Source organism: Boleophthalmus pectinirostris, unplaced genomic scaffold (assembly GCF_026225935.1).
Source record: "Boleophthalmus pectinirostris isolate CB_2022bp ecotype Guang Dong unplaced genomic scaffold, ASM2622593v1 HiC_scaffold_9, whole genome shotgun sequence".
NCBI lineage: Eukaryota > Metazoa > Chordata > Actinopteri > Gobiiformes > Gobiidae > Boleophthalmus > Boleophthalmus pectinirostris.
This window is the reverse complement of record NW_026571541.1, coordinates 36,895,844-36,922,981: the sequence shown is the minus strand read 5'-3', so window position 1 is coordinate 36,922,981 and position 27,138 is coordinate 36,895,844. Positions and strand designations below refer to the sequence as shown.

The window sequence follows — 27,138 nt, the reverse complement described above, 5'->3', positions numbered from 1 at the left end:
TACAGAAGTTGTCCAAACATGGACGCAGCATCGAGCACCTGGAGATTTTAAAGTTCCTCTCGTACCGGAGCCAGAACATGAACGACTTACTTGTTTTAAGGAGGAGATTGAGAAGGAGAAGGACGAGGTTTTTGGTCGTGGTGTTTTGTGGTTCAGTCCGTTGAAAGGAACGTGTGGATGTGGAGACGGAGCCAAGAGTGGTGAGTGGAGATGTGCTTCACTTCAGTGACACAGAGTTCATTAACAATTTTCTCCTACTTCAGTGCAGAATAGTGACGTTTGTGTCTTGTTGATAACGTGTAGGTGGATGAATGCACTTTGGCCGTTCAGACTGAAGTCACATGTCAAAAGATCAGATATGTATCAGTTTCAGGAGCACATATCCAAGTGTCCTGGGTCACATTTGAAAAAATCGGATCTGTGTGGTTCAGACTGTCATTAAAAGATCAGATACAGGAACATAGAGGCCAAAAAATCAGATTTGGGTCACTTCAGGCTGCAGTCTGAACGCAGCCTATGTCTCTCTGGCCTGGGAACGTCTTGAGGTCCCCCTGGAGGAGCTGGAGAAAGTGTCTGGGGTGAAGGAAGTCTGGGAGTCCCTGCTTAGACTGATGCCCCCATGACCCGGCCCCAGATAAGCGGAAGAAAATGGATGGATTGACAGTTTTTATTAAGAACAATGCAACATAAACGTTCCATTAAACATATCATCATGTGTTTTTTCTTATTTTAGTTTTGATGTTTAATGTAAAAATGTATTTGTTTTTATCATAGCTATAAAAATACAAAGGAGCAGAAAACAGACGAGAAACAGACGCCGCGCCTCAAGAAAAAAGGTACGTTTCTCTGTGAGACTAAACTGCCCGACAACACCGTAACATCATGTTCTGTCAAAAATGAGTTCATGTCGTTTCATTTGTATCTGAGACTTTATCATGTCAGTAAATATCCTGAAAAATATTGAGCTCAAAATGTCCCTTTGACCCTTCTTTGTCAGTTCCTGTTCTCTGCTTTTGTATCATGAGCCAAAAATAAGGCTCAAAGGTCCATTATGAGCTCAGTATTTTTCACATACAAATATTTTTTCATTATAGTTTGAGAGCTGTTCCTGTTGTACTTTTGTCTGGACAAAACAGGAGCTTTTTCTTCTCAGTTTCACACTCTGGAAAGTTAAACTCTTTTGCCTTTGTAGGACTTTAAACACTCGCCACACACTCTTCAATGATTTTTACACGTGCGATAAAAAGCACAGAACACAGATATGACGGGAATCAGATGAAGTTTAAATCTTTAAGCACGAAGAAACTGCACACAACAAGCTGAAAATTTAGAGCACAGGTGTCAAACATACGGCCCGGGGGCCAGATCCGGCCCTCCAAGACCTTTAATCTGGCCTTCGGCTGATTTTTTACTAAAATATTTTTATTATATTTTCTATTAAAATTGTGTTAATTTTCTGTGGTGTTTATCACAGCAGCGTCTCCAGCGTCTCTGTACGTGGCCCCGCCCACCAGAGCAGCACAAATGAAGACTTGTCTCTTTCCAAACGCTCTTAAAGGACGATCGTTTTGACTGTTGACCGTGACACCCTCATCAACAAAATGTCAAAAATGAGAAAAGCGGACGCAGAGTGCAGGATTTTACAACAAAAATGGACTTATTCCTGTTTACAAACAAGTTCATGTTAAAACTTTGTGTTGAAATTGTATTTTCCTTGAAGTTTCAGGTTGTTCAAGAAAGAGTTCATCAATTAAAAAAGATTTCTGTAATAGATTTGTGTTTCTCTGCACAAATATTTGAACTTATTGTTATTTTTGGGGTTGTTTCCTGTCTACAGTAAAACGACTCCGTAGGCTGAGCGTGTTCTAAATATAAGATCATCGCATTTCCAGTTTATTGTTATTATTATTTGTGAGATGTGGTGCAATTCTTTTTTGTGCAAACTGTTTTAAATTTACAAACTGTTCATGAATATATAATATAATAAAGTTGCTCTTCTAGAAAGTTCCCGCCCGGACTGTGTGCTGCTCTGGACTCTACTGCCGCTCGTGTGGGAAAGAGCTGCTCCAAAACGCACGAGGTTTGATTTAACTTTTTAACCTGTTTTTACTTTTCCCGATCGTAAATTTGAAGGGTCGGTCGTCTGTTTTCGCTGCAGGTGCGCTGAGGAGAGCCGCCCGGGAGTCCAGACCGCTCGCTCTTCTGCTCAAACACAAACCCGACTCCTCCAAACGGACCCAGAGCTGCACGTGTGTCCCCCAGCTGCACCTGCCTCTGCACCCTGCCTCTGCACCTGCCTCTGCACCAGTCTGAGCCCGAGCTGCTCCTCGTCCAGGACCCGCAGTTTGTGAAGCTTCTGTCCAAAGAGCTTCGGCCGATCACAGACGACACACGCACAGGTGAAGAAACTGTCAACTCAAAAACACGTCTCCATGTTTTACTCTTTTTTTTTTCAGTCTTTTTAATCCTGGTTAAGAATTAGTCCTGGTTTAGTCCTGGTTTAGTCCTGGCTTAGACCTGGGTTTAGACCTGGTTTAGTCCTGGTTTAGTCCTGGTTTAGACCTGGTTTAGACCTGGTTTAGTCCTGGTTTAGACCTGGTTTAGACCTGGTTTTAGTCCTGGCTTAGACCTGGTTTTAGTCCTGGTTTAGACCTGGGTTTAGACCTGGTTTAGACCTGGTTTTAGTCCTGGGTTTAGACCTGGTTTAGACCTGGTTTTAGTCCTGGTTTTAGACCTGGTTTAGACCTGGTTTTAGTCCTGGTTTAGACCTGGTTTAGACCTGGTTTTAGTCCTGGTTTAGACCTGGTTTTAGTCCTGTTTAGTCCTGTTTAGACCTGGTTTAGACCTGGTTTAGTCCTGGTTTAGACCTGGTTTTAGTCCTGGTTTAGTCCTGGTTTAGACCTGGTTTAGACCTGGTTTAGTCCTGGTTTAGACCTGGTTTAGACCTGGGTTTAGACCTGTTTTAGTCCTGGTTTAGACCTGGTTTTAGTCCTTGTTTAGTCCTGGTTTTAGACCTGGTTTTAGACCTGGTTTTAGACCTGGTTGAGACCTGGTTTAGACCTGGTTTTAGACCTGGTTTAGACCTGGTTTAGACCTGGTTTTAGACCTGGTTGAGACCTGGTTTAGACCTGGTTTAGTGTCTGGCAATGAGTGGAATTACTGAGAAAAAAAAAAAAAAAAAAAGGGATTTAGCCCAAAATGTGAAAACAGTAAAATCCCTCTGTGTAATCCATTTATTTCAACAAAGTAACTGTAATCCAATTACCCACTCACTGAAACAGTAACTGTAACTGAATACAGTTACTCATCATTTGTACTCTGATTACGTAACTCCAGTACATGTAATCTGTTACTCCCCAACACTGATCATAAGTTAGATAATTGTTTTCGTCTTCTCTTCAGGCTTTGGAAATCAGGTCCCTCAGTTTTAACTCTGTGTGTGTGTGTGTGTGTGTGTGTGTGTGTGTGTGTGTGTGTGTGTGTGTGTGTGTGTGTGTGTGTGTGTGTGTGTGTGTGTGTGTGTGTGTGTGTGTCTCTGGAGCTCTCCACCCTCGTCTCACAGTTAATATTAATGTGTATGATTGTGAAATACAGTTTTGTTTATGGATCATTGACGTCTCTCCTGTTGTTGTTGTTGTTGTTGTTGTTGTTGTTGTGGTGCAGGTTATAACGCGGTGTGGGACCAGAGTGTGGGCTCCATCACCAGGTTCCTCCGGTGTCAGAGTTGCCCCCAGACTGAGAAGACGCCGTCAGCTGCTCATGTGCTGTTCCCCACGGAGCCAAACAAACAACAGGTGAGAACTCTGACCCATAAACTAACCAAACAACAGGTAAGGTACAGTTACATCACATCTACTGGTCCAAATCGCACTGTCATTTCATTTTTCTGTTTTAGTGTTAAACAAAAAAAAAAGATTTTGACCTCTATATTTAATTTAAAGTTGATTTCTCGGTGCCTGTTTTAATTTTGATATTTTATTCTTTCTGGTGTATTTGCCCCCGAAGCATGGATCTATAATAAAAACTGAACGAAGGAGAGTTCATCACTGCTTCCTGTTTGTCATCATGGAGTTCAACATTTACTTTGTTAGGTTACGTTTACATTGAAAGGAATTGCTGTATCACCGTATCGGAAACGATTTGTGACCAGACAGGTTGTTTCTGTGTCCTCAGGCCTTCTTTATCCTCACAGCTTTGAGCACATTTGTTTACGTTTTACAGGAACAAAACTTAAAACCACATGACTCATTTGCATAAACTATAAGCGCAGAAAAAAAACATCTCGCTCTTTGTGTCGCTGATGTGGTTCAGTTTGTGTCGGACTAAAGGACACAGTGACTCAGTGGAATATGAGTGTTCTTTCTGTGACAGAGGGGTGTTCTGCTGATGGTGAGTCTGTTCTGTGTTTCTGTCGTGTTGTTGGTTCATGTGAAACTTTTCAGAGATTATACGTCTGCAGGTCGAACACACAGACACACGTTTATATGAAGGGACATATGATTCTAGCCTCTTAGAGTTTTAGTGGTGAATTACTTGACGGCGCATCAACCTACCGTATTTTCCGGGTCATTAGACGCGCTCTTAAGCCTCTAACCGCATCAAAAAACGACTGCGCACCACAATCCAGAGCGCCCTATACACGAATCCACTCGGGTGTCCCAGCACGACTTCAGTAAACTACAAAGCCACACCACCCGCAGAACACACAAACACACACGGAGCAGACAGCGACCGCACAGAGAAAGACACCCACAGACACACTCATCACTCCACGCCGACGAGGAACGGAACGGAGGAACGAACCGAAAAAGCGAGCGCAATGTGCCGCTTCTAGACACGACTGAACAACTGAGTCACTGCGAACACGCCGACAATCCGCTGGTCCCAGACACACCCTCCCTACACGCCACAACTGAACAAAGCCCAGAGTCACCGTGAACGAACAAACAAACAAAACCACTCACCCATCACACTGTTGGGTTTCATTTAAAGTCCCACACGGTTTATTTGTGAAAAAAGTTCAAAAATAGACCATTTAATGACAGTGCGTCTTATAATCCAGAGCGACTAATAGCCCGGAAAATACGGTACAACAGAGTATCAGTGTTTTCAGGCGTCCACACGGTGCCGGATCAGATCTGTACTCGGATGAATTCATGGAAGTTGGAGGCACCAGGTCGTTCCGTCTCTGGAGCCGTTTTCCATCAGATTAGTGTAAACGCACACTTTATCTACAACGAAAACATCTCGAATATGAACTAGTGTGGACAAGGCCTAAGACGCGAAAGTGAACGCATCGCTATAAAGAAGACGACATGTTTGGCCACAAAAATTGCAACGATTTTTCAGGTAAGTCCTCCTAGCAGCAGAACTTCTGGGACAAATAAACCAGAGAATAAAAAAATATCAAAATTAAAACAGGCACTGAGACTTTTGAGAGTTTTTTGATTGGTGTTATTTGAAATAAACTTTTAATTAAATATGGAAATCTGTTTTTTGTTTGACCCTAAAACAGAAAAATGTTTCCCCATTTTATTGTTTTTCGTTCTTAATTGAAATTCAAAAGAACGAACGGTACACGGACAGTTGGTCCCGAGGGAATTTCAAGTTTTGTTGCAGTAAACTGTGGCGGTTTTTCTGTTACGTTTCCGCTGCTCTGCGTCTCAGTCCGTTTGTGTCTCGGTCAAAGGTCTCAGGTCAGTTTAACAGGAGGAGTGGTCAGGGAGGGTCAGTAGATTGTGTGTCAGGACAGTTTGAGGAGAGGAGGAGCCTGAAGTGTCCCTCCTCACAGCGACCTCCAGGGGGCGCCAGGTCAACACAACAGGAAAAGTCGCTCTTACTCTGCCCTGGTGTTTTTCCCCACCTGCTGCTCTGTACTTACTTCAGTTCTTACCAAACAAAAAAAAAAAAGATGACTAATTACCAGAAAACAATTTCTTCTGCATTATTTGGTTTAAACAGACGACGTTTTCAGGATTCAAATCAGATTTTAGTTTAAAATAAGTCAAAGTGCAAAGAATCGAATTTTGATCGTGATTTCAATTTGTGTGTCAAAATCTCCAAACTTATAAAATCGAGTTGAAACGATAAAGCTTCAACAAAGTTTATTTTGAGATTTTTTAAAATATAAATCAGTATATTTATTTATTTTTTTTCAATATAGAGCTTGTAGAACAGCTGGATATATAGTTTATTTTGGACACATTTATGTTTTTCTATACTTTATTTCATGTCCAATGTTTATTTTATTTATTTTATGTTTTATACATCGCAAAACTGCTCTAAAGTTCAGATTTGTAGCCGCTATTTATTTTTAATTTGAGTGTTTTGGGTTTTTTTTGAGAGAGAAACGCTGAATAAATGCATCGTGTAACTAAAAATTATAATTTAAAATAATCGTGATTTCAATATTGACCAAAATAATTGCGATAATAATAATTTTTTCCAGAATCGAGCAGCTCTAGTTTAAAGCTGCACTGTGTAACTTTTTGGTTTGGTTGCGTCTCCGGCTCTTGCTTGTTGCTGTGACTGGAATGTTCCACAGTGTGACATTAAACAGCTCTTAGATGATCCGAAAATACAAGTATACAGGACTCAGTGTTGTATTTTCTTCTTAATCAGACTTGAGATGTTGTTGCTTTGTCTGGAATGTTCCACGGTGCGGCATTAAACCTTTCTATCTTCACTGAGACCAAACCAGACCAAGTTACAGGTCAGATCTGTGGAGAGGCGACCCCGCTCACAGTCAGAATGTCTTGTTTTTCGAGGTATTTTTTTGAGAAATAAAACCACCTGTAATTGAATAAATGTAAAGTCGAGCTGTTTAATGTCACTGTATCCATAGAAACAAGCAGGTGCCGAACCCCCAACCGAAAAGTTACATAGTGCACCTTTAATGCCTATCTTTTTTACTCTATACTACAATGCAGCTTGGTGTAAAAGTATTCTAAGTATTCACAATGCAGTACTCTGATTAGACCGTGTATCAGAATATTTTACAAAATACCCTTCAATTTCCGTATTCAGTTTTGTGTAATTAAATACATTTTCGTAGTATTCTCACAAATACCACGCACTGTATTCTGATTACTACGAAATGGAAAAAGTAAATGTACCAGAACGGTCGTTATCCGTTTTTTCCATTTTTCATTTAAACACAAAATCGAAAACTAAAAAAAACTAATCATTTTCCGTTTTTTTTTTTTTTTTTTTTTTTTTTTTTTGGAGGCAAATAATGAAGAAAACTGGTTTTTTCATTTTCTTATTTTTCATTTTTGGTTTTATATTGAAAAATGAACGAATACAAGGATTTTTAGTGAACAGGGCAGAAGTTGAAACGATGTTGTGATTTTGTTGTTGATTTTACTTAAGTTTAACAGGATATCATCAGTTCTTACCTTTTTCTTCTAAAAAAAATCATAAAACTGAGACAGAACTCCATGCTCTTGCTCATTCTGAGTGAAAGACACCACCATCACAGTCATACTGAAAACAAATGATAGAAATGACATTGTTTATTGTTTATTTTATTCTTTAAGAATTTTGAGTAATCGGGGCTATGGATTTTAATCGAAGAAAATTAAAACGAGAGTGACGTAAGTGATAGAAAAACGTTAAAAAATTCATTTTCAAAATTCTACTAAAACCAATGGAACTATTTATAGGCTGTTTTGGTCATCTTTAAATCAAGTCCGTAATCCTAAGAACGTATCAGAAACTCAGAGCTTCGTTTTATTTTATTTCGGCAGGTAGCGTTCTGTTTACCATTTTGTTAATTGTGGTTCTTGACTCTGGAGTTTACAGAGATTATCGTCTTTATCCGGCAAATATCGGTTCATTAAAGTTGCAGTGTGTAACTTCTGTGGCAGAAGGGGCCGTCACCTGCTGCTTTTTTCAATGGATATGTCGTTTCTCTGCCCGGAATGTTCCGCAGTGTGACTTTAAACAGCTCTACTTTACATTTATTCAATTACAAGTAGATTTACAGCTCAAAAATACCTCGAAAAACAGACATTTTAACTGTGAGCGGGGTCGCCTCTCCACAGATCTGACCTGTAACTTGGACCGGTTTGGTCTCCATGGCGATAGAAAGGTTTACTGTGGAACATTCCAGACAAGTTGTTGTACAGTTGTAGGGAGTATTATCTGTTACATTAGGGTGAGTTGTTGTACAGTTGTAGGGAGTATTATCTGTTACATTAGGGTGAGTCGTTGTACAGTTGTAGGGAGTATTATCTGTTACATAAGGGTCAGTTGTTGTACAGTTGTAGGGAGTATTATCTGTGACATAAGGGTGAGTTGTTGTACAGTTGTAGGGAGTATTATCTGTTACATAAGGGTGAGTCGTTGTACAGTTGTAGGGAGTATTATCTGTTACATAAGGGTCAGTTGTTGTACAGTTGTAGGGAGTATTATCTGTTACATAAGGGTGAGTTGTTGTACAGTTGTAGGGAGTATTATCTGTTACATAAGGGTGAGTCGTTGTACAGTTGTAGGGAGTATTATCTGTTACATAATGGCAAGTTGTTGTACAGTTGTAGGGAGTATTATCTGTTACATTAGGGTGAGTCGTTGTACAGTTGTAGGGAGTATTATCTGTGACATAAGGGTGAGTTGTTGTACAGTTGTAGGGAGTATTATCTGTTACATTAGGGTGAGTTGTTGTACAGTTGTAGGGAGTATTATCTGTTACATAAGGGTGAGTCGTACAGTTGTAGGGAGTATTATCTGTTACATTAGGGTGAGTTGTTGTACAGTTGTAGGGAGTATTATCTGTGACATAAGGGTGAGTCGTTGTACAGTTGTAGGGAGTATTATCTGTTACATTAGGGTGAGTTGTTGTACAGTTGTAGGGAGTATTATCTGTTACATAAGGGTGAGTCGTTGTACAGTTGTAGGGAGTATTATCTGTGACATAAGGGTGAGTCGTTGTACAGTTGTAGGGAGTATTATCTGTTACATTAGGGTGAGTCGTTGTACAGTTGTAGGGAGTATTATCTGTTACATAAGGGTGAGTTGTTGTACAGTTGTAGGGAGTATTATCTGTTACATAAGGGTGAGTTGTTGTACAGTTGTAGGGAGTATTATCTGTTACATAAGGGTGAGTCGTTGTACAGTTGTAGGGAGTATTATCTGTGACATAAGGGTGAGTTGTTGTACAGTTGTAGGGAGTATTATCTGTTACATTACGGTGAGTTGTTACAGTTGTAGGGAGTATTATCTGCTTCATAATGGCAAGTTGTTGTACGGTTGTAGGGAGTATTATCTGTGACATAAGGGTGAGTTGTTGTACAGTTGTAGGGAGTATTATCTGTTACATAAGGGTGAGTCGTTGTACAGTTGTAGGGAGTATTATCTGTGACATAAGGGTGAGTCGTTGTACAGTTGTAGGGAGTATTATCTGTGACATACGGGTGAGTCGTTGTACAGTTGTAGGGAGTATTATCTGTTACATTAGGGTGAGTCGTTGTACAGTTGTAGGGAGTATTATCTGTGACATAAGGGTGAGTCGTTGTACAGTTGTAGGGAGTATTATCTGTTACATAAGGGTGAGTCGTTGTACAGTTGTAGGGAGTATTATCTGTGACATAAGGGTGAGTTGTTGTACAGTTGTAGGGAGTATTATCTGTTACATTACGGTGAGTTGTACAGTTGTAGGGAGTATTATCTGCTTCATAATGGCAAGTTGTTGTACGGTTGTAGGGAGTATTATCTGTGACATAAGGGTGAGTTGTTGTACAGTTGTAGGGAGTATTATCTGTTACATAAGGGTGAGTCGTTGTACAGTTGTAGGGAGTATTATCTGTGACATAAGGGTGAGTCATTGTACAGTTGTAGGGAGTATTATCTGTGACATAAGGGTGAGTCGTTGTACAGTTGTAGGGAGTATTATCTGTGACATAAGGGTGAGTCGTTGTACAGTTGTAGGGAGTATTATCTGTGACATAAGGGTGAGTTGTTGTACAGTTGTAGGGAGTATTATCTGTTACATAAGGGTGAGTCGTTGTACAGTTGTAGGGAGTATTATCTGTGACATAAGGGTGAGTCGTACAGTTGTAGGGAGTATTATCTGTTACATAGGGTGAGTCGTTGTACAGTTGTAGGGAGTATTATCTGTTACATAAGGGTGAGTCGTTGTACAGTTGTAGGGAGTATTATCTGTTACATAAGGGTGAGTTGTACAGTTGTAGGATTATCTGTTACATAAGGGTGAGTTGTTGTACAGTTGTAGGGAGTATTATCTGTTACATAAGGGTGAGTCGTTGTACAGTTGTAGGGAGTATTATCTGTGACATAAGGGTGAGTTGTTGTACAGTTGTAGGGAGTATTATCTGTTACATAAGGGTGAGTCGTTGTACAGTTGTAGGGAGTATTATCTGCTTCATAATGGCAAGTTGTTGTACGGTTGTAGGGAGTATTATCTGTGACATAAGGGTGAGTTGTACAGTTGTAGGGAGTATTATCTGCTTCATAATGGCAAGTTGTTGTACGGTTGTAGGGAGTATTATCTGTGACATAAGGGTGAGTTGTTGTACAGTTGTAGGGAGTATTATCTGTTACATAAGGGTGAGTCGTTGTACAGTTGTAGGGAGTATTATCTGTGACATAAGGGTGAGTCGTTGTACAGTTGTAGGGAGTATTATCTGTGACATAAGGGTGAGTCGTTGTACAGTTGTAGGGAGTATTATCTGTTACATAAGGGTGAGTCGTTGTACAGTTGTAGGGAGTATTATCTGTGACATAAGGGTGAGTCGTTGTACAGTTGTAGGGAGTATTATCTGTTACATAAGAGTCGTTGTACAGTTGTAGGGAGTATTATCTGTGACATAAGGGTGAGTTGTTGTACAGTTGTAGGGAGTATTATCTGTTACATTACAGGTGAGTTGTACAGTTGTAGGGAGTATTATCTGCTTCATAATGGCAAGTTGTTGTACGGTTGTAGGGAGTATTATCTGTGACATAAGGGTGAGTTGTTGTACAGTTGTAGGGAGTATTATCTGTTACATAAGGGTGAGTCGTTGTACAGTTGTAGGGAGTATTATCTGTGACATAAGGGTGAGTCATTGTACAGTTGTAGGGAGTATTATCTGTGACATAAGGGTGAGTCGTTGTACAGTTGTAGGGAGTATTATCTGTGACATAAAGGGTGAGTCGTTGTACAGTTGTAGGGAGTATTATCTGTGACATAAGGGTGAGTTGTTGTACAGTTGTAGGGAGTATTATCTGTTACATAAGGGTGAGTCGTTGTACAGTTGTAGGGAGTATTATCTGTGACATAAGGGTGAGTCGTACAGTTGTAGGGAGTATTATCTGTTACATTAGGCCCTAATGTAACAGATAATACTCCCTACAACTGTACAACGACTCACCCTTATGTAACAGATAATACTCCCTACAACTGTACAACAACTCACCCTGAGTTTTGTACAGTTGTAGGGAGTATTATCTGTTACATAAGGGTGAGTGTTGTACAGTTGTAGGGAGTATTATCTGTTACATAAGGGTGAGTTGTATAGTAATACTATTTCCATTGAGAAAAGCATTTGATTCTCCTTAAAGTGACAGTTTTTTTTCCTAATTCTGACTTTGGTTTGGTGAATAATACCTGTGGTCAATATTTATCACAGTTTTACCTCAGTTAAGCGGCAAAAAGTAGAAAAGAAAATGATAAAAATACAGGAAGTAGCGCTGAGTTGTAAAACAGAATCCTTCTGTCTTGAACACGAAAACTACATACAAAATGCAGAGACAATTTTCGCACAAGGAAGAAGGTTACGGTTGCTAGGTAACAGTTATGACTTACCTTTTACATATGTGAAATCTGCGTCTAATTATAAAGCGTTTTAATGTCCAGTAATCAGGAAGTGTGTGGTTACCCTGCTAGCTGTTAACATAACTGCACTGCAAATTCTCTGTATAAAATAAAATCTAACCTGAACCCCCCCCCCAGGGATTTAGTGTGTTTGCTCCGACACATGAAAAATTAGGAGGAACATTGGTGCTTATAAACTCATCATGGTGAAAAATGATGATGCTCTGAATGCATTAAACAAGTGAGGAAGAACTCTGGATCACTGAAAACGGTTTGCAATAAATTTGTTCTGTTTTTCACATAAAACAGACAACAAAAATCAGGTACAATGACTTGAAAACAAACAAAAAAATCACAATTATATGTTTCGTAGTAGCTCAGTTGTATGTTGAGTTGATATAAAAGTGTCTGTGAGTATGTGGTGGACTCTGGTTGAATATTCCCCGTCGAACAGTCGGTCCCCTGTAGCTGCGTTTGACCCCGGCCTCTCACATCAGATACGTGTCAGCTGCAGTTGAGGACGTGTCATCTTTACTGTTCCCTCTTTTGTTCCGCAGATTATAATTGTCGGATTAGCGCGGAGCTGTCAGATTACCCGGATTAACCTCGGACTCCTTCAAAAATCAGGTCAAACTTTCAAACACCGAGTTACTGAACAAATATATGGATTTTCTCAAAAGGGACGCTGTGAAAAAAAATCGTATAGTCCACTCAGCTCACTAAAACATCATCATAAATCATTATACTGAAGAATTGACGATGTTTTTAAAGTTTTCTGACAGTTCACTGACAGCAGATCTGACTTTTGTAAACAAGAAATTCTATAACTACTGTAGGAACCATAATGTAAACAAAGGTCAAAACATGTCAAATTCATACAGTATTTATGATTAAACTGGTAAAAATACACTTTTATTTTGTTAAATTAATCTTTAAACTTGCTCTTGTGTAAAGTGTCTCTGCGTTTTTCTTTTAGAACTTTTTATGAGAAATATTGACCACAAGAACTATTCAAAAAACCAAATCACAATTAGAAAAACATCAAAACTTGTCATAAACACTTTAAAAACAATCGATAACATCAGAAATACTAAATAAGAAATGTAAGATGGCAACCATAATGTAAACAACAGCGAAATCTTGTCAAATTTACACAATATTTATGATTAAAGTGGTAAAAATGCACTTATATTTTGTTAAATGAGTCTTTAAACTTTGCCTGTGTGTAGTTCTCTCTGCATTTTGGTTTTAGAACTTTTTATATTTTTGTACTTTTCTTTAACTGATGTAAAACTGTGATAAATATTGACCATACGAACTATCCACTAAACTAAGTCTGAATTAGAAAAACATCAAAACTTGTCATACACACTTTAAAAACAATTGATAACATCAGAAATACTAAATAAGAAATGTAAGATGGCAACCATAATGTAAACAACAGCGAAATCCTGTCAAATTTACACAATATTTATGATTAAAGTGGTAAAAATGCACTTTTATTTTGTTAAATGAATCTTTAAACTTGCTCTTGTGTAAATTGTCTGAATTAGAAAAACATCAAAACTTGTCATGTACACTTTAAAAACAATCGATAACATAAAAAATGCTAAAGAAAAAATGTAAGATAACAGCCATAATGTAAACAAGCTCCAAAACATGCCTAATTTACACAATAGTTATGATCAGACTGGTAAAAATACACTTTTATTTTGTTAAATTAATCTTTATTCGCAGCCATAATGTAAACAACAGTGAAATCCTGTCAAATTTACACAATATTTATGATTAAACTGGTAAATATACACTTTTATTTGTTTGAGTCTTCAAACTTGCTCTTGTCTAAATCGTCTCTGCATTTTGGTTTTAGAATTTCTTGTTCTTCTTGTATTTTGCTTTAACGGATGTAAAACTGTGATAAATATTGACCGCAGGAACTATCTGCCAAACCAAGTCTGAATTAGAAAAACATCAAAACTTGTCATTTACACTTTAAAAACAATCGATAACATCAGAAATGCTAAATAAGAAATTTAAGACAGCAACCATAATGTAAACATGTCAAATGAACATAGTAGTTAGGATCAGACTGGTAAAAATGTGCTTTTATTTTGTTAAATGAATCTTTAAACTTGCAAATTGTGTGGTAGAAGGAAATGTGGGATTGTTTTTAATCACTGTGAAGTGCTTAATGTTGCATTTTTTGTATGAAAAGCGCTTCATAAATAAAGTTTGATTGATTGAACTTGAGAATAGCACAATTTAGGAAAAATCTAGTAAAATTTGGAAAAAAAAACAACACTCAGATACATGTGAGTGAAATCAGAGCCCATTTACCATTGTGTTTTACATTATTTGTTTAATTGTCAAGAGATTAAGATAGACACTAAGCAGTTTTACAAACATTTTGAGGTTTTACTGGACACATTCTTACAGAAAAGTTGAACCCGCAACAGTTTTTCACTTCATCTACAGATATATATTACACATTTCATCATTATTACACTTTTTGTGAAGCTCAGATACTATTTTGAGGTTAGAAAACTGTATTTTTTTCCATCCCTCTTAACAGAGAAGCAAAGTAACTAATATTTGTACCTTGGAAATTCAAAATAGTTCAGTATTTCGATCTGCTCGTCAGGTAATTATTGAATTCTCTGCTTTATTTTTCCTCCATTTTCATCATAATTTTCATTTCTGTGTTTTTACATAGAGAAAAATCCCGCACACCGTCTTACATGCAAATTGTGAGATTTATTAGGACCAAGTATGTCCTAATAAATCTCACACTTTGCATGTTCTTGGGCTGTTCCCTCTGCTCTGACGCACCTGTCTCAAGTAACTGATGTGCGAAGTTCTTAAGGGGCGTTCACACCAAAGCGTCAAAAAACGCCTTGACGCCTCTATTTGGACGCGTTTGCATTTGAGTTTAGACGCCCCCGACGCGCGTCTTTGACGCTGTGGACAAACGGGACAAAAATACTTGACGCGCGTCCGTTGCCCTGGAAACAGAGCCCGGTCCCGGTCTTTTCCCAAAACAATATCAGACCAGACTGAGAGAGTGTTTTTATGACATAAAACATCAGCGGAAGAGATCGGGTCGACGACTGGGGCGTATATATATTTTATACTCCGCTAATGACACTCCCGGTCTAGTCCTTGTTTAGTCCCGGTCTAGTCCTGGTCTAGTCCTGGTCTGGTCCTGGTGTAGTCCTGGTTTAGTCCTGGTCTGGTCCTGGTGTAGTCCTTGCGATCGGCTCGGTGATTGTGGTGTATATATTTATGCTCCGCTCATGTTTGTGGTTCTCGTTCTGGTTCTCGGGTTTTTCTTCCTGATAATAACGTCGCTGCGTCTCTGGATACTCGTCCCTGATTGATTGACGCGGCTCGTCTGACGCGAAAAGTTCAGCATTTTCAAGTTCTTGACGCTTTGGACGCGCGTCTTGGCCGCTGACGCCAAAACGCTCAAGACGTGCTGCGTCGACGCCAGATTCGTGCCGCGCTGACGCCGAAAACGCGCCGCAAAAACACAGGACGCTCTAGTCGCGCGTCCACATAGACTTTACATTGAAACTGGACGCTTACGCGTTGGTGTGAACGGCCCTTTAGTCTTTTATATAGTTCTGTGTTTTAACTAATTAAAGTGGTACTCCCTGACCGTGAACAGGACGGTTTAATAACACCGTTTAAACAAAAATGGCTAAATTTCTTCTTCTGTAGACCTCTGAGACGATTTTTTATGACTGAATCTCCGTTACATCTCCACATGCCCCTCAAACATGTCGCTGTTCTAGTAACCATGCTAAATAGGTGAGTTTCACTGTTGACAAAAGCGCGCGTTGTATGCTGGGAATTATTGTGGTCGGCGGCAAGAAACACTAATTCAACATGACGGACGGAGCGAGAAAACACGTAAAGGGTATTGATCCCGGTTATTTATCCACTCTAACGGCAGAGGACCCAAGACCATTTGACCAGAAATTGGTCATAAACATCGACGGACGACAAATCACCCTTTTCAACCCCGACAAAAGGTTGGACCAAACCAAATTTCTGGTCAGAATCGCCAACTACCTGGACAAATATTCACTTGGGCGACATCCACAATGACTTGGTGGAAACTCCTGGGCCATTCACAGCAGAAAAGATGAAAACCTCCAAGAGTCTCGATGTGTTGTTGAACTTGTTGGAGTCCACGGTTTGTTAGGATCTTCTACGTTTGCTCTGCGGATGTTTGAAAGTCGTTTAATTCACCGTTAGCGGTTCTTTTCACTCAGAATACGAAAAAGACATTTTCCTTCTTCCGTGCTTCTATTTGTGCATCCGATAATGCAGCAGGAATTTACCATTATCGGGGATAAATACGCAAGGTTACGCACTGTGTTTGACGCTACCGTGTTTCTTGCCTCCGACCAAAATATTTCCCAGCAGCAACGCGGCTTTTTAATAACAATGACGTCAGCTGAAACTCGCCTATACTGTTTGGAGAAAAGAATGGCTTATTGGCTGATGTCAAAACTTGGGTGATTGCCAATGAGGTAAAGATGAAAATATTGGAAAAAAGTGAAAAAACGCCTTTTTTTTGCATTAACTTGAGCCAAAATCATGTAGAAATGTGTTTTAAGAATAATTTTTTCACTGAATGCTGTCACCACATGTGTTCTTTGGGTTCGGTCAAGTGGTAACGGAGGGAAACGGGCAGATTTTTGACATTCAAATGTCTCTTATTCAGAAACTAGAGGGACTATTGAAATAAGTAAAGTATCAGAATGTAGGAAAGAGTTACACTCCAACAGGGTCAAGTTAAACCTGTGATATTCTTTCAAGTTGTTGACAAAAAATTTAAAAAATTCATGTCGGTAACGGAGGGAATGAAATATGCAGCACTTTTTGGGCAATAAATCCAAACAGTGATAACTCTTGGTTCTCACTTACATATCCTTAACAAACTGGTTTGAATATTTGCTTCATATAGTTTTCTACCATATGGTACAAGATTAGGTTGAAAAACCTCTTACTTTTTGACTCATGAGATTTTTTATTAAGAAAGTTCATGGTAACGGAGGGAAAAGTAACGGAGGGAAAAATTGTACAAACAAGTAGAAGGTGCAGGATTTTACATCAATTTGTCACTTTTTTCTTCCAAATACTTTAATATTACTTCAAAATGAAAGGAAACTATTTCTATAAAATATGTCAGTCCTTCCAAGAAAATTTTTATCATTTTAAATACTTTTTTTTTTTAAATCATGTACCTTCATCAACAGTTCAAAGATGGAATAACACAAGATATGATGAAATATATCAGTTTATTTACATGATTTTTGGGTCTTTGAAATTTGGGAAATAATTTTTGTTCCATGTTTCATACATGGTCTGTTTAAAACATATGGAACTTTAGAACCAAAAATGGTACAGAAAAAAGGTGAACAGTTTCATAAACTAGAGTACATATGTATCTGTTCAATACATTTTTATATCAGATGCATTAACTTGAATTTTTGGCCTTGTTGTTTACTTCTGCTTGACCGAGCCCCTTTGTATCTGGAATGCATTATAGACAGCTAACCCAACCCACTGAGGATTTGAGGAAATTTTTCATTTTACAAAATTTTCTATCACAAAATGAAGGTCACCTACACTAAAATGGCCACAATTAAGAGCAGACCCTTAAATTATTGGTCCTGAGGGTCACATTAAAAAAAACAACACACAAATAAAAAGTACGGAAGACGATGTCAGGTTCAACCCATTTTTGAGACTTTGGCTCCCCGACTATAGTGGAAACATACAAAATATAAAGTGAATGAAACAAAACCCAACTCCAGATGTTTGTGACGAGGAAACATCTGCAGAACAGTGATCAGAATACTTTTATTAAAGCGCTTGTACATTTAAACTTTTTCCCTCTTCTGTCTGAGTCTGGAGCTGGGACCTCACGTTGGAAACCCCTGTCCTAAATCATTTCCACGTTTGTGATTTGGCAGCATTAAAATTAAAACAATAATAGTGTTCATAATGATCTGAGACGAAGCGCGGTTTTGTCAGAGTCCGTGTGAGTAATGAGATTAAAGTGGAGACTGTGTGAAGAGCGAGGGGCGCTTCACTCTGACACCAAAACAAACAGAAAAACACGAGCCAAGCCACGCAGCGTAACGGCCACACAACTGCCACGCCGTTACAACGGACCCACCAACTCGCTGCGTTTTTTTATATTTATACTTTATTGTGCCAAAGTTTTCACATATATATTGGTTTACACTTTACATTAGACACAATATTTATGTTTCGTTTAGTTTTTTTTAAATGTACTGATGATAAGTATAAGTAAAAAAAAATAACAAAAATAAAAATAACAAAAATAAAAATAACAAAAAAATAAAAATAAAACCAATACAAAAATTCTATAATAATTTCAGCAGATTTTTAAAAGTGCCTGTATTAAGCTGTATAAAAAATAAAAAATAAATAAATAATAATTCTACTACTACTACTACTACTACTACTACTACTACTACTACTACTACTACTACTACTACTACTACTACTACTAATAATAATAATAATAAATAATAAATGAGTTGGGAAACATATCTGATTGTAAATATTGTGATTAGAGTGTGTGTGTGTGTGTATGTCTGTGTGTGTGTGTGTGTCTGTGTGAGTGTCTGTGTACGTGTGTGTATGTCTGTGTGTGTGTGTGTCTGTATGTGCGTGTGTCTGTGTGTGTGTGTGTGTGTGTGTCTGTGTGTATGTCTGTGTGTGTGTATGTGTGTGTGTGTGTACGTATGTACGTGTGTATGTGCGTGTGTGTGTATGTCTGTGTGTCTGTGTGTGTGTGTGTGCGTGTGTGTGTGTGTATGTCTGTGTGTGTGTATGTCTGTGTGTGTGTGTGTGTGTGTGTCTGTGTGTGTGTGTATTTGCGTGTGTGTGTGTGCGTGTGTGTGTGTGTATGTCTGTGTGTGTGTATGTCTGTGTGTGTATATTTGCGTGTGTGTGTGTGTGTGTGTGTGTGTATGTGTGTGTGTATGTCTGTGTGTGTGTATGTGTATGTCTGTGTGTATGTCTGTGTGTGTGTATGTCTGTGTGTGTGTGTGTTTGCGTGTGTGTGTGTGTGTGTATTTGCGTGTGTGTGTGTGTGTATGTCTGTGTGTGTGTATGTGTGTGTGTATGTCTGTGTGTGTATATTTGCGTGTGTGTATGTATGTGTGTGTGTGTGTAGATGTGGGGCCTTGACAGACGGGGGAAGAGGATGTGGTTGCGTTTTTGGTGTAGGACCTGACCGATATATCGATTGGCTGATATTATTTGCCAATATGTGCACTTGGAAACATATGGGCCTAAATCTCGTCGACCTGGGCCGATAGTCAACGTAGTCAGGTTATACTTCGTTTTAAAGCTCAGACTATCTATATTATGTCCATTTAATCCAATTTACAGACACATAAATGTCCTCATATGTGGCGCCGCATCAGTATTTATCTGCGGAGTGACGTGTCTGTGACGCTAGACTGCCCCTGAACGCACCCCCAGAGTCACGTCACTCGCATGCACTTGTTTACATCCGTGGCTGCTGTCAACATGCAACATTATGTTATATTTACGGATGATTGTTTTGAGTCAGGATTAAAAGGACACTTATTTTGGAAGACTTGTGATCTGAGAGGAGCCTGTGTGAGGATGAGTTTTGTAAATGTGTCGGTTTTGGAGATACTTTTGGTTCTTTCTCAGCGTTTATCTCTCACATAAACAGCCTGTTTTTCTTTTATTTTGGCCTAGTGTAAAGCGACTATAGTGTCTTTATATTTAAATGAGCTGTGAACAGAGGTGTGAATGATCCGCATTTACGCATAAATAATTACCACAGCACGCACACATTTACAATAACCGCTAAAGGCTGATAGCGGTAGTTTACTTACTTTCTTTGTCTGTAAATATGACGTCAAGAGGCAGAATAACAATAAATGTCGCCTAAACAAACACAATTTAAAATCCAGTGGAGCCAGATCTAAGTTTTATAACCAACTGAAGATTTACAGTGAATTTTTACATCACTATATTGTGAGAGACGTGATTAATTAATTTACAGTTCTACATGATTATTGTGAATTAAAGGGATAGTTTTTGTTTTTTTTACATGAATCTGTATGACATCCCCATGAGCAGTGTCGTGCATCAACACTGAATTACCCCCGATAGCGTCCAGTGAGCCGAGATACTGGTCTTTTTCGGTACTGACGAAAGTAGTCCGGCAAGTTGTCTTGGGACATTGAAATAAAGCGTTTTTCTTCTCAAAACAACATGTGTTCAAACGAGTGATACATTTTGCATCACAAAACCGTCATCGAATAAAACGTCAGACCTCATAATCACTTGGCACTATTTTCTCTCCGTTCGTATCACTGCGCGGTGCCCTGGTTCACTTTGTTTACTGCTCGGAATGTTAGCGACAACATGTGTGAATACGACGCCGATGATGAAGACAAATACTTATGGCTCTAGCTCTCACGTTAGCTCTCTCGCGTCGCGGCGGTCTGCGCACGTAAACACTGCCGAACAACTGAAGAAAGTGATGGATCCGTGCGCGGCTGTCACCTGGCGACCGCGCGCAGTGATACGAACTGAGAGAAAATAGTGCCAAGCGATTATGAGGTCTGACTTTTTTGAGGACGATGGTTTTGTGATGCAAATGTATCACTCTTTTGAACACATGTTGTTTTGAGAAGAAAAACGCTTTATTTTAATGTCCCCAGACAACTTGCCGGACTACTTTCGTCAGCACTTAAAACGGCCAGTATCTCGGCTCACCGGACGCTGTCGGGGGTAATTCAGTGTGGATGCACGACACTGCTCACGGGGATGACATACAGATTTATGTCAAAAAACCTGAACTATCCCTTTAATGTAAACTTTGATTTGAGGTTCACTGGCACCCCCTATTGTTTTTATGATGTTATTGTTTTAAATTCTGAGCATTGTTGTTTTTATGCCCCGCACTGTTTTTTTTTTTTTGTACATGTGTCTTGAACTAGACTGGAGTGTTTTTGTACCGCTTTTTTTACGGGATGAGAGCGGGGAGTGTTGTAGCTGTTTTAACTTTTTTTTTTTTGTGGCTTCATAATAAATATCCCCTGTGGAAAAGACGACCTAAATCGTTTTTGTGCCTAAGGATCTGCAACAATATACTGGCTTTTATATCGGATATCGGCACATCCAACTCCAGTTTTATCTGTATCATTTTGGCCGCAAAAGAATCCAAAATCGGTCGGGCCCTAGTCTGGTGTTTGTTGTTTTTAGAAGAGTATTATTAAAACAAAATGTCCAAAAACAATGAAGTGTTTCTGATTTTCATAAATAAAACACTCTATCTGTTGAAAATCATACTAATCGATGCTCAATTCGTCCACAAAAACAAACTGAAAATCGCCAATTAAACTCTAAACTCTCGGCGTCGGGCAAGTTGTCAATTCCCCGAGTATGAAGCGATGTTGTTATCCACGTGTTGCCGAACATAATCCACACAAAACGAGACAGAAACGTGCCGAGAGAGATGCTCGTCGTCTCATCCGCGGCTTTGTTTGCTAAGCAGGTTTGCATCTTTAGCCCTATCATCCTAGCATGGCGTAACCAGCTAATTACCCGACTCCTAAACCCACTCGGTGTCTGCGCGGCCCCCGGTGAAGTCGTGACAAGTGCAGCTCGCATCACACCGCGGAATTAGCCGGATTACGCTAGCAGGGGCTAAAACGGGGATGCTAAGGGGGAGATTAGCCGGCACGTATAGCCAGATTAAGCGTCTAATTCCAGAGACCCCCCGTAAGAAATCTGGTTTATTTGTGAGACGAGCCTCAAAACTCAAGCTGGTGCCAAGTGTGGACAGTTGGGCAGCCGGAGCGGATCAGCGGAGATAAGAACCGACCAGACGCATCCGAAAAGATCCAGGTGCATTAGACGTCGTCGCGCAGACAGAATTACGCTGCGTTCGTGTGCCCCTCCAGAACACGTGATCCCAGCTCTGACTTTTTTACACCACTAATAGTAAACTAAAAACATTGAGTGTGTTTACGTGCACAGGCCCAGTGTGACCTTGTTCTGAACATGGTGTTTACGTGTGCTCATATAAACCAGGACACTTACGCTGTGTTCGTTTATTCGTCCGTCTCCCACTCGAGGCTCAGATGTGACGTCACGTTCACGCTTCAACTGTTTTGTTATGTTTAGTTTGTCCATCTCGGAGAAAAATGTGGACACCAACCGGAAAGCTGTTGTTGTTTTAGCATCGGACCGGGCTTCAAAATAAATCTGTGCTTCAACTACAAAACCTCCAGGAAGAATTCAGTGTAAATCCAGTTGTATAATTCAGTATAAAGAGAATAATTCAGTATTAGTGTTATTATTGTCCAGGGACGACAGGTGGAAATTAACACTGGTGCTACAACCTGGTACAAATCATCTCTCCTGTTAAGATTAATGTAAAAATTGTGCTCTGTCCCTGTCTCATTAAATACATACATAAATAAATACATAATTAAATAAATAAATAAATATATAGTGAAGTGAAAGTTTTGGTGTCATTTGAGAGTCGATCACTTTGGCACGTGAGCAGGAAATGGGCTAAAAACATGAGACACGACGACCAAACCCACAGACAGACACAGTAAAGTACTGCAGTAATACAAACGCAGTAAAGTACTGCAGTAATACAAACGCAGTAAAGTACTGCAGTAATACAAACGCAGTAAAGTACTGCAGTAATACAGTAAGTAAAGTACTGCAGTAATACAGACGCAGTAAAGTACTGCAGTAATACACGCAGTAAAGTACTGCAGTAATACAAACGCAGTAAAGTACTGCAGTAATACAAACGCAGTAAAGTACTGCAGTAATACAGACGCAGTAAAGTACTGCAGTAATACAGACGCAGTAAAGTACTGCAGTAATACAAACGCAGTAAAGTACTGCAGTAATACAAACGCAGTAAAGTACTGCAGTAATAGACGCAGTAAAGTACTGCAGTAATACAACGCAGTAAAGTACTGCAGTAATACAAACGCAGTAAAGTACTGCAGTAATACAAACGCAGTAAAGTACTGCAGTAATACAAACGCAGTAAAGTACTGCAGTAATACAAACGCAGTAAAGTACTGCAGTAATACAAACGCAGTAAAGTACTGCAGTAATACAGACGCAGTAAAGTACTGCAGTAATACAGACGCAGTAAAGTACTGCAGTAATACAAACGCAGTAAAGTACTGCAGTAATACAAACGCAGTAAAGTACTGCAGTAATACAGACGCAGTAAAGTACTGCAGTAATACAGACGCAGTAAAGTACTGCAGTAATACAGACGCAGTAAAGTACTGCAGTAATACAAACGCAGTAAAGTACTGCAGTAATACAAACGCAAAAAGTACGCAGTAAACAAACGCCAGTAAAGTACTGCAGTAATACAGACGCAGTAAAGTACTGCAGTAATACAAACGCAGTAAAGTACTGCAGTAATACAAACGCAGTAAAGTACTGCAGTAATACAAACGCAGTAAAGTACTGCAATGACAGTTTTTGTGGCTGATTTTCCCAGTGTCTCCATCCAAGTCCTGACCAGGCCCAGACCTGCTGAGCTCTGAGATCTGACAGGATCAGGCTTTGACAAGCCGGTATGGCCACACAGTAATACAGACGTAGTAAAGTACTGCAGTAATACAGACGTAGTAAAGTACTGCAGTGACACGAGTGACTGAAATTGTTTTTTAAAACCACCAAATCTCCAAACACAATGAAAACTCTTCATACAAGTGACACTGGGCTCAGTCGTCTTGGATTCTCTCTCCGAGTCCTCGCTCCGTCTCCTCTGAGTTGTTCCGAGTTCTGGTCCGGGGAAAAGGGGCGTGTCAGTGCGTGTCATCGTGCGTACATCCTCGCACCTCTGAGTCGGATGGATCAACGAAAGCGCCATCATATCCACGACCACACGAGGAATCAGAGCGTCCTGGATATTTAGACTGGTTGCTATGGTAACTATGGCACAGATATGGCAAGGAGATAAACACGGAGCAACTTTGCAAACAAGTCTTTTTAACAGTTTTATTAAATGGATCTATAATAAAAAAAAAAAACCCTCTGTTGCAAAGTGTGAGGAAAAAAGTAGCATCTTATAGTCGGGTTCTTAAAAGTGTGAATGAAACAAAACACATCTCCAGGTGTTTTTGAGGATCTAACTTTATTATAACATTTCATTTTTTTATTACTTTTCAAACAGGAGCATTGAGTTATTCACGAATCACTCCTGGTTACCGTAAAACACAACACAACCGTCTCTCTTTATCTCGCGCGATGACGCCAAGCAGTCCGTTTGTGCGTCACCGCTGCATTGTGCCGCCGCATCGAACAAAAAACTATGTAAATAATGTTTTTTTTTTATTACCCACAATCCCCCTCGGCTCCGTGTTTTGTCCCACCGTGTCAAACAGTTTGTGGCGGACACCTCCTGTTTGTGTTGCGGAGTTTGGAGCTGTCCTCTCACCTCTGACACGGCTCCTTTTGTTTGTGAATTAAAGCACCGCTAACTCACTCACATGAACTTAATCCACATTAATCTGCACTGAGGCGTGAACGGCTCTTTTGGATATTAAAGCTTATAACGCCGCAATCTGCGCTCCGACAATACTAATGATAAACGGCCTCTCTGTGTGTGGTTTCTTTTCTTTTTTTTTGCGCCGAGTCGTACAGTTACAACACGGGTTCGTCTGAGGATAAAACGGCAGATGACGTGAAGATTAAAGGGAGTTTTTTAAGAGATTAAACTTGGCTAATTCTGATATGAGTCGGTTTGGTGGGTTCTACCTGTGGCAAATATTTATTATACAGAAGTTTTACGTCAATTAAACAGCAGGGGTGGAACGAGATCCAAGTCTAATGACACGATATCGTCACGGTATGAACCTCACGATACGATATTTATTGCGATATGGTGGGAAAGCTCATGATATTACGATATTCTACATAATAACAAGACTGACATTATAAAATGCTTTGACCATCATTTGGTAAAACGTTTATTGTCATTTTTATATCACTAATGTTCATTTAGCATCAGAACTTTTTTTATCACACGGCGATAAACTGTTTGAGTGCACTGACAATATCACGAGGGAGTGTGGCAACTTCATATTAATCCCTAAATTCACGTAAATCGCACAGACAGCGGCGTTTTTTACACTCAGGCTGCATGTATCCACTGTGTTGCCAAACCGTAGACCGTTTATATGAATGGACAATGTGCCAGACAAAGAATCCGTCCATATATTCACCGCATCGTTTTATTCGCCGCAGGGTTCAAAGTGTGAGAAAAAAGTAGCGGCTTATAGTCCGGAATTTACGGTAGAAAAAATAAAGACATTAACGTTACATTTCATACTTCAGATTCTGTATGTAACCAGGGTTAAAGTCAATCTGGTTGTCTAGATCCAACCCAGGTTTTCAACCATGCCACATGACTTGTCTCCACCCATCACACCATTTCACCAATTATCCAATCACACGTCATCAGACAGAGTATAGAAGGTCCCCTGACGTCTCTCTCCTCAGTTGTGTGGGAGAGGAGCCAGGGGACAGAGCTTGAAGAACCAGACCCGTTGTGGGACATTGTCATGTGTCCTGCGCATTTCAATTGAAACAATACTGAACTGACCAGGTGCCCAAACCTGGGTTTCATTTGATGGCGAGCTCGGAACTGTCCTTTTGAAAGAACTTCGGTCTGGTAGGAGGTTAACCGCCTGTCCTCTGTCTCCCACCTCCTCCAGCTACATCCACGACTTAACTGTTCAGTCAACTGCGCTTAATGGACGTCATACCTCCTCAAAATAACTAATACTGGACTCTGATGTAGCTTGGACTAGTTTTTCCAGACTGGGCAAACAGACCTGGTTCTCTAGGACGTTTAATTGATTGAGTTGCTTGATTTTTGTTTGCTGCAGCTGGTGTATATTTTGTGTTATCTCACTTTTTTCACTGTATAATACACATTATTCATTTTCCAACTGATCCGTTGTCTCAGTTTACTGCCCCTGCCTCCTGTAGTCTTACCTAGGATTTTCTGATCATCCAACTCCACTAATTACACATAGTACTTATTACACGGTTATTACACGGTTATTACAATTACAATTATTACATAATTGTTATACATTTATTACATAGTAATAAGCAAACACTTGTTACATGTACATACATAATGCTTTTGTTTTCACGTATTTCGGATTTGTGCGATAATTTAAAGGACTCATATAAGAGCACAAAGGGACTGAAATACAACAAATTTTGGTTCTGACTAGAAAATCTACAGCAATGGATGTGATATTTTGAAAGAGTTAGAAGCAGAGACAGTTTACGCACAAAGGACTTTTTCTGACACTTTAAACCTTCATTTAACTAAATGAACGTGTCAGAATTACTTTATATTAGTCTAACCCTAACTATTGTGCAATTTAGGCTGCGTTCAGACTGCACTGACTGAAGTGACCCAAATCCGATTTTTTGGCCCCTATGTTCCTGTATCTGATCTTTTAATGTCAGTCTGAACGACACAGATCAGATTTTTTAAATGTGACCCAGGACACTTGGATATGTGCTCCTGAAACTGATACATATCTGATCTTTTGACATGTGACTTCAGTCTGAACGGCCAAAGTGCATTCATCCACCTACACGTTATCAACAAGACACAAACGTCACTATTCTGCGCTGAAGTAGGTGAAAATTGTTAATGAACTCTGTGTCACTGAAGTGAAGCACATCACCACTCACCACTCTTGGCTCCGTCTCCACATCCACATGTTCCTTTCAACGGACGTCGCTGCCGCTGCCCCACAAAACACCACGACCAAAAACCTCGTCCTTCTCCTTCTCAATCTCCTCCTTAAAACAAGTAAGTTGTTCATGTTCTGGCTCCGGTACGAGAGGAACTTTAAAATCTCCAGGTGCTCGATGCTGCGTCCATGTTTGGACAACTTCTGTAAACACAGAGACGCTCGCTGCGGTTGACGTCGTCGTGTCTCCAGTGTCACATGTGGGACACTTTTGGCCGTTTAATGTTCACACTGGAGTCACACACAAGTCACATTTAACTGGAAATGTGAACGACCTCGAAAAAACATCGGATTTCACAAAAAAATCGTAATCGAGCATTTAGACCTGCAGTCTGAACGTAGCCTTAGACGAATTTTGGATCTTGTTTACATTATGGTTGCTAGGTAACAGTTATGGAATTACCTCTATGTGTCACATCTGCTGCCCGTGTCTAACCACGAAGTAAATTGTAAACGTTG

The 27,138-nt window shown here is 39.6% G+C and overlaps 1 protein-coding gene across 1 annotated transcript in view; it reads left to right on the top strand.

The window, feature by feature from the left end:
• Window positions 1–27,138, top strand: part of brip1 (BRCA1 interacting helicase 1) — a 221,638-nt gene that overhangs the window by 110,334 nt on the left and 84,166 nt on the right. Inside the window, exons 22-25 of the mRNA XM_055166946.1 lie at window positions 775–836; window positions 2,002–2,080; window positions 2,159–2,399; window positions 3,664–3,794. The gene's annotated coding sequence lies outside the window, so the exon portion shown is untranslated. The remainder of the gene's footprint in view (window positions 1–774; window positions 837–2,001; window positions 2,081–2,158; window positions 2,400–3,663; window positions 3,795–27,138) is intronic.